The sequence below is a fragment of the Mesoplodon densirostris genome, chromosome 4 (assembly GCF_025265405.1).
Source record: "Mesoplodon densirostris isolate mMesDen1 chromosome 4, mMesDen1 primary haplotype, whole genome shotgun sequence".
NCBI classification, from domain to species: Eukaryota; Metazoa; Chordata; class Mammalia; order Artiodactyla; family Ziphiidae; genus Mesoplodon; species Mesoplodon densirostris.
The window spans coordinates 170,847,701-170,861,859 of NC_082664.1; the positions used below are offsets into that span (position 1 = coordinate 170,847,701).

Genomic DNA, 14,159 nt, shown 5'->3' on the forward strand with positions numbered 1-14,159 from the left:
CTTTTTCTGTTAATTTTATCATTTATATCAGTTCTTGATTGATTATTCTCATTGTGGGTTGTGTTTTCCTGCTTCTTTGCATGCATGGCAATCTTTGATTGGATTCCAGACATTGTGGGTTATACTATTTTGGGTGCTGGCTTGGTGTGTGTATGTAATTTTAAAAACAGATAACATTAACATAACAAAATCAACTATTTTAAAGTGAACAATTCATTGGCATTTAGAACATTCATAATGTCGTACAACCACCACCTTTACGTAATTGTAAAACATTTTTATCACCTCAAAAGGGAACCCTCTACCCTTTAAACATTTGCTTTCTCTTACCCTCAATTCTTGTCTAACTCACTGGTCGTTTAAGACTGTGTTATTTAATTTCTAAATATTTCTAATTTTTTCATTTCCTCCTTTTAATGATTTGTAGCTTCATTCCATTGGAGTTGGAGAAGATACATTGTATGCTTTAATTCTTTTTAAATTTATTGAGATTTATGTTCTAACATAGAGTGTGTCTTGGAGAATGTTTCATGTGCAATTGAGAAGAATGTGTATTCTGCTGTTGTTGGGTTGATTATTCTTTTAGGTTTAGCTGGTTTATAGTGTTGTTCACGTCTTCTGTTTCCTTGTTTATCTTCAGTCTAGATGTTATATCCATTATTGAAGGTGGGGTGTTGAAGTCTCTAAATATTAGAACTGTCTATCATTTCTGTCCATTTTTGCCTCATGTAATTTGGGGCTCTGTTGTTTGGTGTGTGTGTTTTTATAATTTTAACATTATAATTTTAACACTGATGAATTGACTTTTAAATTAACATATAATGTCCTTCTTAGTCTCCCTCCCTCCTTTCTTTCCCTCCCTCTCTCTCTCTCTCTCTCTCTCTCTCTCTCTCTCAACAGCTTTTGACTTAAGGTCTTTTTGTGTTGTATTACTGTAGCCATCAAGGTCTGGTTTGGTTACTATTTGCATGGAATATCTTTTTCCATCCCTTTACTTTTAATGTTTGTGCCTCTGTATCCAAAGTAAGTTTCTTGTATACAGTATTCAGGCAAAGCTTGGAGATACTTTGATTTTGCAGTAAAGTGAATCACATGAAATTTTTGGCTTCCTTCTGCATATAAAAGTTACATTTATACTATACTTCATTAAGCGTACAATAGCATTATGGCTTAAAGAAATGTACGTGTCTTAATTAAAAAATACTTTATTGCCAGAAAATGATAGCCATCATCTGAGCCTTTTTTAAAAATCTTTTTAACACAGGCTTTATTGAAACATAATACTAATACAGAAAACTACACAAACTATAAATGTATAAGTCAATAAATGTTCACAGAGTGAGCACATTTATATAGTCAGCACTAGATCAAGAAACAGACCATTACCCCAGAAGCCCTCATGCCCCCCTTCTAATCAAGGGTAACCAATATCCTGACTTCTTACAGCACCATAGATGAGTTCTGTGTATCTTTGAAATTTAATAATTGGACTCATTTAGTAAATACTTTTTGTGTGTCTGGCTTCTTTTGCTCAGCATTATATTTGTGAGATGAATTCAGTGACAGCATGTAATTTAAGGTTTTTTTTTAATTTATTTTTTTATACAGCAGTATAGTCATCAATTTTATTAGTCTTATTGGTCATCAATTTTATACACATCACTGTATACATGTCAGTCCCAATCTCCCAATACATCACACACACACCCCGCTGCTTTCCCCCCTTGGTGACCATACGTTTGTTCTCTACATCTGTGTCTCAATTTCTGTCCTGCAAACCAGTTCATCTGTACCATATTTCTAGGTTCCATATATATGCGTTAATATATGATATTTGTTTTTCTCTTTCTGACTTACTTCACTCTGTATGACAGTCTCTAGATCCATCCACATCTCTACAAATGACCCAATTTCGTTCCTTTTTATGGCTGAGTAATATTCCATTGTATATATGTACCACATCTTCTTTATCCATTCGTCTGTCGATGGGCATTTAGGTGGCTTCCATGACCTGGCTGTTGTAAATAGTGCTGCAGTGAACATTGGGGGGCATGTGTCTTTTTTTTTTTTTTTGTGGTACGTGGGCCTCTCACTGTTGTGGCCTCTCCCGTTGTGGAGCACAGGCTCCGGACGCACAGGCTCAGTGGCCATGGCTCACAGGCCCAGCCGCTCCGCGGCATGTGGGATCCTCCTGGACTGGGGCACGAACCCGTGTCCCCTGCATTGGCAGGCGAACTCTCAACCACTGCGCCACCAGGGAAGCCCCGCATGTGTCTTTTTGAATTATGGCTTTCTCTGGGTATATGCCCAGTAGTGGGATTGCTAGGTCATATGGTAATTCTATTTTTAGTTTTTTAAGGAACCTCCATACTGTTCTCCGTAGTGGTTGTGTCAATGTACATTCCCACCAACAGTGCAAGAGGGTTCCCTTTTCTCCACACCTTCTCCAGCATTTGTTACTTGTAAATTTTCTGATGATGCCTATTCTCATTGGTGTGAGGTGATACCTCATTGTAGTTTTGATTTGCATTTCTCTAATAATTAGTGATATTGAGCAGCTTTTCATGTGCTTCTTGGCCATCTGTATATCTTGTTTGGAGAAGTGTCTATTTAGGTCTTCTGCCCATTTTTGGATTGGGTTGTTTGTTTCTTTAATATTGAGCTGCATGAGCTGTTTATATATTTTGGAGATTACTCCTTCGTCTGTTGATTCATTTGCAGGTATTTTCTCCCATTCTGAGGGTTGTCTTTTCGCCTTGTTTATGGCTTCCTTTGCTGTGCAAAAGCTTTTAAATTTCATTAGGTCCCATTTGCTTATTTTTGTTTTTATTTCCATTACTCTAGGAGGTGGGTCAAAAAAGATCTTGCTGTGATTTATGTCAAAGAGTGTTCTTCCTATGTTTTCCTCTAAGAGTTTTATAGTGTCTGGTCTTACATTTAGGTCTCTAATCCATTTTGAGTTTATTTTTGTGTATGGTGTTAGGGAGTGTTCTAATTTCATTCTTTTAAATGTAGCTGTCTCGTTTTCCCAGCACCACTTACTGAAGAGAAGGTCTTTTCTCCATTGTATATCTTTGCCTCCTTTGTCATAGATTAGTTGACCATAGGTGTGTGGGTTTATCTCTGGGCTTTCTATCTTGTTCCATTGTTCTGTGTTTTTGTTTTTGTGTCAGTACCATATTGTCTTGATAACTGTAGCTTTGTAGTGTAGTCTGAAGTCAGGGAGTCTGATTCCTCCAGCTCCGTTTTTTTCCCCTCAAGACTGCTTTGGCTATTTGGGGTCTTTTGTGTCTCCATACAAATTTTGAGATTTTTGTTCTTGTTCCGTAAAAAATGCCATGGTATCAATTTTGTTTATTTTCTCAAAGAACCAGCTTTTAGTTTTATTGATCTTGCTATTGTTTTCTTTGTTTTTGTTTCATTTATTTTTGCTCTGATCTTTATGATTTCTTTCTTTCTACTAACTTTGGGTTTTGTCTGTTCTTCTTTCTCTAGGTGTAAGGTTAGGTTGTTTATTTGAGATTTTTCTTGTTTGTTGAGGTAGGATTTTATTGCTATAAAATTCCTTCTTAGAACTTCTTTTGCTGCATCCCATACGTTTTGGATTGTCGTGTTTTCATTGTCATTTGTCTCTAGGTATTTTTTGATTTCCTCTTTGATTTCTTCAGTGATCGCTTGGTTATTTAGTAACATATTGTTTAGCTTCCATGTGTTTGTGTTTTTACGTTTTTTTCCCCTGTAATTGATTTCTAATCTGATAGCGTTGTGGTCAGAAAAGATGCTTGATATGATTTCAGTTTTGTTAAATTTACTGAGGCTTGATTGGTGACCCAAGATGTGATCTATCCTGGAGAATGTTCCGTGCACACTTGAGAAGAAAGTGTAACCTGCTGTTTCTGGATGGAATGTCCTTTAAATATCAATTAAATCTATCTTGTCTATTGTGTCATTTAAAGCTTGTGTTTCCTTATTGATTTTCTGTTTGGATCTGTCCATTGGTGTAAGTGAGGTGTTAAAGTCTCCCACTGTTATAGTGTTACTCTCGATTTCCTCTTTTATAGCTGTTAGCAGTTGCCTTATGTATTGAGGTGGTCCTATGTTGGGTGCATATAGATTTATAATTGTTATATCTTCTTCTTGGATTGATCATTATGTAGTGTCCTTCCTTGTCTCTTGTAACATTCTTTATTTTAATGTCTATTTTATCTGATGAGTATTGCTACTCCAGCTTTCTTTTGATTTCCATTTGCATGGAATATCTTTTTCCATCCCCACATTTTCAATCTGTATGTGTCTCTAGGTCTGAAGTGGGTCTCTTGTAGACAGCATATAGATGGGTCTTGTTTTTGTATCCATTCAGCAAGCCTGTGTCTTTTGGTTGGAGCATTTAATCCATTCACGTTTAAGGTAATTATTGATATGTATGTTCCTATGACCATTTTCTTAATTGTCTTGGGTTTGTTTTTGTAGGTCCTTTTCTTTTCTTGTGTTTCCCACTTAGAGAAGTTTCTTTAGCGTTTGTTGTAGAGCTGATTTGGTGGTGTTGAATTCTCTTAGCTTTTGCTTGTCTGTAAAGCTTTTGATTTCTCCATCGAATCTGAATGAGATCCTTGCTGGGTAGAGTAATCTTGGTTGTAGGTTCTTCCCTTTCATCACTTTAAGTATATCATGCCACTGCCTTCTGGCTTGTAGAGTTTCTGCTGAGAAATCAGATCCAGCAAGTCGTGCTGGCGGGGCGGGGGAGAAAAAGGATAACAATAACAAAGTAAAAAATAAAATTAGACTACAGAACTATCACCTATGTTAAAAAAATACAAAAATAAAGATATCGGTGAAAGAACAACCAAAAGGTAAAAGAGAAACACAATAGTAAAAATGAGGAGGAGGAAAAAAAAAAGTAAGCAAAGATGGAAAAGGCTTTGGCTGTGGAGGGCGGGGCCTAAGCAGGGGTGAGGTTTGGGTGATGGGCGGGGCCTATGCTTAGTACCCACAGGCGTGGAAAGGGCCCAGGGTGTGTGTGTGTGTGGGGGGGTGTGGCGGCTTAGGCTCAACAGAGCAGAAGGGGCTCAGGCATGCCTCATGCCTCTGGTCTCAGGGTGCGGGACCACACCTGGAAGCCCAGAAGGCTTTCTGGGTTCGAGTGGATGGGGCAGATGCCCTCCTCTCCTGCTCCTACAGTCATGGAGGGCCCCTCGCGCCTGCCTCTCCACATCTTCCCAGCCTCCCTCCTATGCCCCCAGGACCAGCCCAGCCCTGTGGGGACCTTTGAGGGCATAGGACCTGGCCTAGCCTGAGACAGGCAAACATCCCTGGCTAATTGGGCAGGGGAAGTGCTGGGCCTGCTGCCCACTGATCTGAGCCCCTGAGGGTCCCTCCAGGCATGGATACCTCTCCCCCTCTCAGGGGTGCCAGTCCTGTCTGGCCTCCACTTCTCCTCCTCCCTCAGTACCCCCACATCCTACCGGTTTTCTTGGGGGTTCTTCCCATCTCCTTGGGCATCAGGGTCCCCCACTGGTGTCTGGCAGGTGCCCCAGTTGTGGGGAGATGCACGCTCTGCGTCTTTCCACACCGTCATCTTGACTCCTCCCTCTAACCTTACAAAATGTATTTGTTAATTTTTAAAACTTTAAAGTTGAAATTATTCTTTGATCCATAGGCGACAGAATGGAAAATATGTTAGCAGGCCTGAAAGCGACATAAAACTCATTGTACATCTCCATTAGTGTTCTTGGGTGATGGGGTACATTGTCATTGAGCAGTATCATATTGGAAGGAATCTTTTTTCTGAGCAGTAGATCTCAACTGTGGGCTTAAAATATTCAGTAAACCACATTGTAAACAGATGTACTGTCGTCCAGGATTTGTTGTTCCATTTTTAGAGCATAGACAGAGTAGATTTAGCATCATTCTTAAGGATTCTAGGAGTTTTGAACTACTAAATGAGCATTGGCTTCAACTTCAAGTCACCAGCTGCATTAGCCCCTAGTAAGATAGTCGGGGGTGTTGCCAGGGCCTTTGAAACGTTGAAGCCAGGCATTGGCTTCTCTAGCTGTGAAACTCCTAGATGTCATCTTCCAATTGAAGGCTGTTTCATCTACATTGAAAATCTGTTGTTTAGTGTAGCAACCTTCATTAATTATCTTCGCTAGCTCTTCTGGATAACTTGCTGTAGCTTCTGTATCAGCACTTGCTGCTTCACCTTGCGCTTTGATGTTACGGAGGCAGCTTCATTCCTTAAACCTCATGAAACAACCTGTGCTAGCTTCCTCCATTTCTTCTGCAGCTTCCTCATCTCTCTGTCTTCGTAGAATTGAAGAGAGTTAAGGCCTTGCTCTGCATTTGGCTTTGTTGTGGCTGGCTTGATCTTCTATCCAGACTCCTGAAACTTTCTCCATATCAACAATAAGGGTGTTTTGCTTTCTTATCATTTGTGTGTTCACAGTAGTGTCACTTTTAATTTTCTTTAGGAACTTTTCCTTTGCATTCACAACATAGCTGGCTCTTTGGTGCAAGAGGCCTAGCTTTCAGCCTCCCTTGGCTTTTGACATGCCTTCCTCACTGAGCTTAATCATTTTTAGCTTTTGATTTAAAGTGAGAGATGTGCAATTCTTCCTTTCGCTTAAACACTACTTGAATTGAACACAATTTCAGTATTGTTGTGTCTCAGAATAGGGAGGTCTGAGGAGAGGGAGAGAGAGGGGAACAACTGGTCAATGGAACAGTCAGAACATACAACATTTGTTGAATTAAATTTGCTGTCGTGCATGGGTGTGGCACCCCAAAACAATTAAATAGTAATGTCAAACATCACTGATCATGGATACTATGACAAATATTATAATAATGAAAAAGCTGAGATACTGCGAGAATTACCAAAATATGACAAAGAGACATGAAGCAAGCAAGTGTTGGAAAAATGGTGCCAGTAGAGTTGCTTGATGCAGAATTGCCACAAACCTTCTATTTATAAAAAAATGCAACAAGTGTGAAGAGCAGTAAAATGAGGTATGCCTGTATAGTTGGAGCGTATTCTTTTTTTTTTTTTTTTTTTGCGGTACGTGGGCCTCTCACTGCTGTGGCCTTTCCTGTTGCGGAGCACAGGCTCTGGACACGCAGGCTCAGTGGCCATGACTCACGGGCCTAGCCACCCCGTGGCATGTGGGATCTTCCTGGACCGGGGCACGAACCCGTGTCCCCTGCATCAGCAGGCGGACTCTCAATCACTGCGCCACCAGGGAAGCCTGTGGAGCGTATTCTTAATTCACTTAGCCAATCTCTCTCTCTTGTTTTTGACTGGATAGTTTAACCCATTTCCATTTAAAGTAGTTACTGATAATTTATGCCATTTTACTATTTTTCCTGTACATTTTATGCCCCCCTTTGTTTTTCTATTTCTCCAATACTGCCTTTTTTCTTAAATTGAGTTTTTTGGCTTTGTGCCCTTTTGATTGCCTTCCTTTTTTTCTTTTTCTTTTCTTTTTTTTCATTGCTTTTCTTTCTTTCTTTTTTTTTTTTTTCTTTTTCCCCCCGCGGCATGTGGGATCTTAGTTCCCTGACCAGGGATTGAACCTGTGCCCCTGAAGTGGAAGTGTGGAGTTTTAACCACTGGACCACCAGGGAAGTCCTGCCTTCCTTTACTTTTCTTTTCTTTTTTTTTAAAGATTTATTACTTATTTATTTTAGGCTGTGTTGGGTCTTAGTTGTCGCACGTGGGATCTTTGTTGAGGCACATGGGATCTTTCGTTGTGGCGTGAGGGCTCTTCGTTGTGGTGCGCGGGCTTCTCTCTAGTTGTGGCGTGCGGGTTTTCTCTTCTCTAGTTGGGGCTCGCAGGCTCCAGGGCGTGTGGGCTCTGTCGTTGTGTTGTGCAGGTTCCAGAGCACGTGGGCTCTGTAGTTTGTGGTACGTGGGCTGTAAGTTGAGACGTGCAAGGTCAGTAGCTGTGGTGCGTGGGCTTAGTTGCCCCACAGTATGTGGGATCTTAGTTCCCTGACCAGGGATTGAACCCATGTCCCCTGCATTGCAAGGTCGATTCTTTACCACTGGACCACCAGGGAAGTCCCCTGCCTTCCTTTTCTTTTGTGTATATTTTTAAGGCACAGTTGACCTTTGAACAACATGGGAGATAGGGGCACTGACCCACTGTGTAGTCAAAAATCCAAGTATAATGTATAGTTGGCCCTCCATATATATGTGATTCCTCCATATCCAAGGTTCCATATCCACGGATTCAACAAACTCTGGATTGTGTAGTACTGTAGTATTTACTATGGACAAATTGTGTGTAAGTGGCCCTGCACAGTTCAAACCTATGTTTTTCAAGGGCCAACTTCATTTCCTTGCTGGTTTCCATGAGGATTACAATTAACATCCTAAATTTGTGATAACTTTGAATTTTTTTTTTAAATTTATTTTTGGCTGCGTTGGGTCTTCGTTGCTGTGCGTTGGGCGTTCTCTAGTTGTGGCGAGTGGGGGCTACTCTTTTTTTTTTTTTTTTTTTTTTTGCGGTACGCGGGCCTCTCACCGCTGTGGCCTTTTCCGTTGCGGAGCACAGGCTCCGGACGTGCAGGCTCAGCGGCCATGGCTCACGGGCCCAGCTGCTCCGCGGCATGTGGGATCCTCCCGGACCGGGTCACGAACCCATGTCCCCTGCATCGGCAGGCAGACTCTCAACCACTGCGCCACCAGGGAAGCCTGGGGGCTACTCTTCGTTGCAGTGCACGGGCTTCTCATTGTGGTGGCTTCTCTTGTTGCGGAGCACGGGCTCTAGGCTTGTGGACTTCAGTAGTTGTGATGCGTGGGCTCTAGGGCACGCAGGCTTCAATAGTTGTGGTGTGTGGGCTCACTAGTTGTGGGTTGTGGGCTCTAGAGCACGGTCTCAGTAGTTGTGGCGCACGGGCTTAGTTGCTCCGTGACACACGGAATCTTCCTGGACCAGGGATTGAACCCGTGTCCTCTGCATTGGCAGCTGGATTCTTAACCACTGTGCCACCAGGGAAGTCCCACTTTGTTTGAATTGATACCACCTTAGCTTCAGTAGCACACAAAAAATTCTGCTCACATTCCCCCACCTTTCTATTGTTTTTTCAAAATGTGTGTCGTTATACATATCATGTGCCCATTAACATAGACATATAGTTATTTTTTTCATGCATTTGTCTTTTAAACCATGTAGGAAATATAAAGAGGAGTTATAAATCAAAACTATCATAGTGCTGGCTTTAATTTTTACCTATATTTAACTTTCACTGGCGTTAAAAATTTTTTTTTTGTTTTGGTACAGCTTTTAGTTACTGTCTAGTGTTCTTTCGTTTAGCCAGAAGGACCCCCTTTCCAATTTCTTGTAGGGCAGGTCTCTTAGCAACAGATTCTCTCACCTTCTGTTTCATTGGGAATGTCTGTCTTTTTCCACATTTGAAGGATAGCTTTGCTTGATTTAGAATTCTTGGGTGACAGGTTTTTTTCTTTCAGAAATTTAAAAATGTCATTGTACACACCCTAATGGCCCCTGTTGAATTCGATGAGAAATTTGTTGTTTAATCTTACTGAGGATTCTTTGTATGTGACAAGTTGCTTTTCTGTTCATCCTTTAAAGATTCTCTTTTTCTTGGCTTTTAGCAGTGATTATTATTTTATCTCAGTGCAAATGTCTTTGTGTTTCTTCTTGGTTCCTTGAGCCTCTTGAATGTGTAGATTCACGTAATTGTCTAATTGGGAAGTGTTTGGCCAATATTTCTTCAGATATTTTCTCCGTTCCTCTTTTTCCTTTTCTTCTGGAATTCCCGTTGTTTGTATGTTAGTAGGCAGGATTGTGTCCTACAGGTTCCGTGGGATCTCCTCTGTTCCCCTTTTTAAATGCTCCTAAAACTGGGTAATTTCAATTGGTCTACCTTTAAGTACACTGAGTTTTTTTCTTTACCGACTCAGATCTGTTGTTGAGACCCTCTAGTGTAGTTTTCATTCTGGTTATTATAATTTTCAATGTCAGTGTTTCTGTTTGGTTCCTTTTTGAAATGACTGTTGATTCTCTGTTGAGACATCATTGTACTGGTTTCCTTTAGTTCCTTGACCTTGCTCTCCTTTATCTTTGAGCGGATCTAAGACAGTTGATTTAAAGTCCACTAAATGTCTGTGCTTCTACAGAGACAGATTCTCTTCAGTTCTCCTGTGAATGGGCTGTACTTTCTTTTTCTTTGCATGCTTTGTAACTCTTGAAAACTGGATGTACTGAATATTATGATATGGTAACTCTGGAAAGTGGGTTCTTTACTTACTGTTTAATTTTGTTGCTTGGTGTATGCTGCAGTTATTTGCCTATTTAGTGGTCTTCAATGCAATTTTTTTAAAAGTGTACATTCTTTGTCACTTCGATCTCTAAAGTCTGTTTCTGTAGTTTGTGTTCAACTAGTCTTTTGACAGAGATTTGCTTGAATACCAGGTGCCGAAATAGTGAGAGAGAGGGAGAATCAAAAAGAAAAAAAAAAAGGAAAAAAGCAACACTTCTTCCAGTCTTTGCAGATTGGCTCTGTGCTAGGACCCTTCCTTCAGTGGCTAGCCAGTCTTCTTACCACTCTCCCTTACTTAGCCTTCACTTCCTGCTTGCCCTGTACCAGGAGATAGACCAGAGATGAAAGTTTAGTGTCTCATCAGGTCTTTTAGGAATATGCATCCTGCCCTGGGCATGTGGTGCTGTCTAAATTCCCTAGAATCAACAGACACCTTTCAGTGCCCCAATTTCCAAGAGAAACTTTGTCCCCAGCTTTTCCTCTTAGGCTCTTGGCACTAGGTTATTTGCTTGAGCCATGATCTTTTGCCCCAGGGACCTGTGGGTATTTTGTCTGCCTTACAGTGATTTGAGGAATACCCGCCACTTTTCTGCCCTGAGTGAGTTCTGAGCTTGTCAAAAGAATAAGCATGTTGTGTCAGTTCTTCAGTAGCCAACAGACACTTTAAAATAGAGAAACACAATTCTTTGCAAATAAAGTCTGCTCTCCTCCTTCTGAAACCAGAAGCTGGGGTTCTTCACTGGGAATACAAGATGCTATCTTCAAGACCTCTGCTGAATCCGTGGGTCAAGGGAAAGTAAAAATTCCGAAAGCTTTCCTGCCTTTTTTTTTGGGGGGGGGGCTGTGCTGCATGGATTGCGGGATGCTAGTTCCCTGACCAAGGATTGAACTTGGTCCCACGGCAGTGAGAGCACTTGAGTCCTAATCACTGGACCGCAAGGGAACTCCCCACTTTCCTGCCCTTTTTTTTTTTTTTTTTTGCGGTACGCGGGCCTCTCACTCACTGTTGTGGCCTCTCCCGTTGTGGAGCACAGACTCCGGACGCGCAGGCTCAGCGGCCATGGCTCACGGGCCCAGCCGCTCCGCGGCATGTGGGATCTTCCCGAACCGGGGCACGAACCCGTGTCCCCTGCATTGGCAGGTGGACCCTCAACCACTGCGCCACCAGGGAAGCCCAGTCATATGTATTTTAAGTGAAAGGAGGTATTATGATTGTTTTATCAGCCAATAATCTATCAGAAGTACCTGCATGTTTATCATGCTTCATTTCCCCCTTCATCTTGGAGCTTACTTCTTGGGTCATTGTTTTCTGCCTAAGGAAAATTGTTTGGTATTCCCTTTAATGGAAATTCGTTTAGAGATATTTTTTGGCTTTGTTATTTATCCAGTTCTTTTAGTGATAACTTGCCTTTGGGTTATATTAAGATTTTTATTTCTCTTTTTGGTTTTCTGTAGTTTTATTAATGTGCCTATGTGTGGATTTATATTTATTTAGCCTGGGATTTATTGTGGTTCTTCAGTCTATGACTTGCCATCTTTCTTCTGTTTTAGAAAGTTTTTAGTTATTATCATTTTAAAAAAGATTTATTATTTATTTATCTATCTATATCTATTTATGTATTTATTTATGGCTGCGTTGGGTCTTAGTTGCAGCACGTGGTATCTTCATTGAGGCATGCAGAATCTTTGTTGAGGCATGCAGGATCTTTCGTGGCATTGCTTGGGCTCTTTGTTGTGGTGCGCGGGCTTCTCTCTAGTTGTGGCACACAGGCTTCAGGGCATGTGAGCTCTGTAGTTGTGATGCACGGGCTCCAGAGCATGTGGGCTCTGTAGTTTGCGGCACACGGGCTTTCTAGTTGAGGCGTGTGAACTCAGTAGTGTGGCGCATGTGCTTAGTTGCCCCGCGGCATGTGGGATCTTAGTTCCCTGACCAGGAATCGAACCCGTGTCCCCTGAACTGTATGGCGGATTCTTTACCACTGGACCACCAGGGACGTCCCAGTTATTATCATTTTAAATATTGCTTTTGTACCAGTTTTTTTCCTCTCATATTTCTCTGGGACTCTAATTACATGTGTGTTAGGCCTGCCCATCATGTTGTTTTTGTTTCCTGTCTTTTTGTATTTTTCATACTTCTGTGCTAATGTTCTGAATATTTTCTTCTGACCTATTTTGTTGTTGTTCTTACTCTGTTTTCGGCTATGTCTAAGCCATTGTTAATCCCATTTATTGATTTTATAATTTTTGTTTTTACTTCTATAATTTTTGATTTAGAGTTTTCAGTTCTTTGAAGAAATTTTAAATTTTATGTTGTGTGTATTTGAACATAATAAGCATACTTTTTATAAACGTCTGTATCTGAAACTCCAGAATACAAATACGTTTTGATTTTCATGTTTCTGCTGGTTTTTATTCATGTTGTCTTGACTCTCATGTGTTTAGTATTTTTCATTGTGCCGAAAATGGTAATGAACTAGTATTAGAAATTATTTGTAGCCAAAATGACATTGTTTTCCTCTAAAGAGGATGTATATTAGCTTCTGTCTGGTGTCTGGGGGCACTTGTAATTTAGGGTTATGTGAGTCAAATTTCAGAGTTTGAGATGATCAAAGCCCAGCTGCAGTCTCTGGGCGGGCCTATGTACTTTTAGTTTATTGTCATTCCTGGCTTGCAGCCCCTCAGTGTTGCAGCTGAAAGAGGGAAGGGATTTACTAGTGTTCTTCTTTTCCCTTAGTTGTCTATGGACGTAGATCCCTGTACTTTCAGTCTTCTGAGTTTGTCAGAAGTACCTTCCACTCTCTCAGCTGCTTTCTTTGAAATAGGCAAATGTCCCCTGGGCGGCAAAGTGGTCAAAAGTTGTACTTAACTCCCTTGACTTCCATCCTTTCCAAGTTTTGGCCCCAGTAATTCCTTACTATGACATCAGCTCTTTGAAGCCGTTAGTCACATTTTGAAAATTAAAAGAAACAGCATTTATTATTAATATTTAAATTGATAAATTGTTAATATATTTTAAGTGAAATATTAAAATAGTAGAACAATGTACATTTGTATAACAGTTAAAAATTTAATACTGACATTTAAGATTTAAAGTATTAAAATTTTTTTATAGGTTTTCAGCTATAAAACTTCATACTTTTAAAATTAATTAATTAATTAATTAATTAATTTTTGGCTGCGTTGGGTCTTTGTTGCTGTGAGCAGGCTTTCTCTAGTTGTGGCCAGCAGGGGCTACTTTTTGTTGTGGTGTGTCAGTTTCTCATTGCGGTGGCTTCTCTTGTTGCAGAGCATGGGCTCTATGCACTGGGCTTCAGTAGTTGTGGCACACGGGCTCAGTAGTTGTGGCTTGTGGGCTCTAGAGCGCAGGCTCAGTAGTTGTGGCACATGGGCTTAGTTGCTCCGCGGCATATGGGATCCGCCCGGACCAGGGCTTGAACCCATGTCCCCTGCATTGGCAGGTGGATTCTTAACCACTGCACCACCAGGGAAGTCCCAAAACTTCATACTTTTATAGTGGTTCCCAGAGGAATTATTGATCTGAATTATTCAGTTTACTCTTATGAAAAGTGTCAGTGCCAGCCTCTGAATTAAAAATTTCCCTTGGGGGGCTTCCCTGGTGGCGCAGTGGTTGAGGATCTGCCTGCCAATGCAGGGGACACGGGTTTGAGCCCTGGTCTGGGAAGATCCCACATGCTGTGGAGCAACTAGGCCCGTGAGCTACAACTACTGAGCCTGCGCATCTGGAGCTTGTGCTCCGCAACAAGAGAGGCCACGACAGTGAGTGCCCGGGCACCGTGATGAAGAGTGGCCCCCGCTCGCCGCAACTAGAGAAAGCCCTCACACAGAAATGAAGACCAAACACAGCCAAAAAAAAA

The 14,159-nt window shown here is 41.2% G+C and overlaps 1 protein-coding gene across 11 annotated transcripts in view; it reads left to right on the forward strand.

The window, feature by feature from the left end:
* The window catches only part of MLLT10 (MLLT10 histone lysine methyltransferase DOT1L cofactor), a 246,798-nt gene that overhangs the window by 76,733 nt on the left and 155,906 nt on the right, over nucleotides 1-14,159 (forward strand). The window lies entirely within an intron of this gene.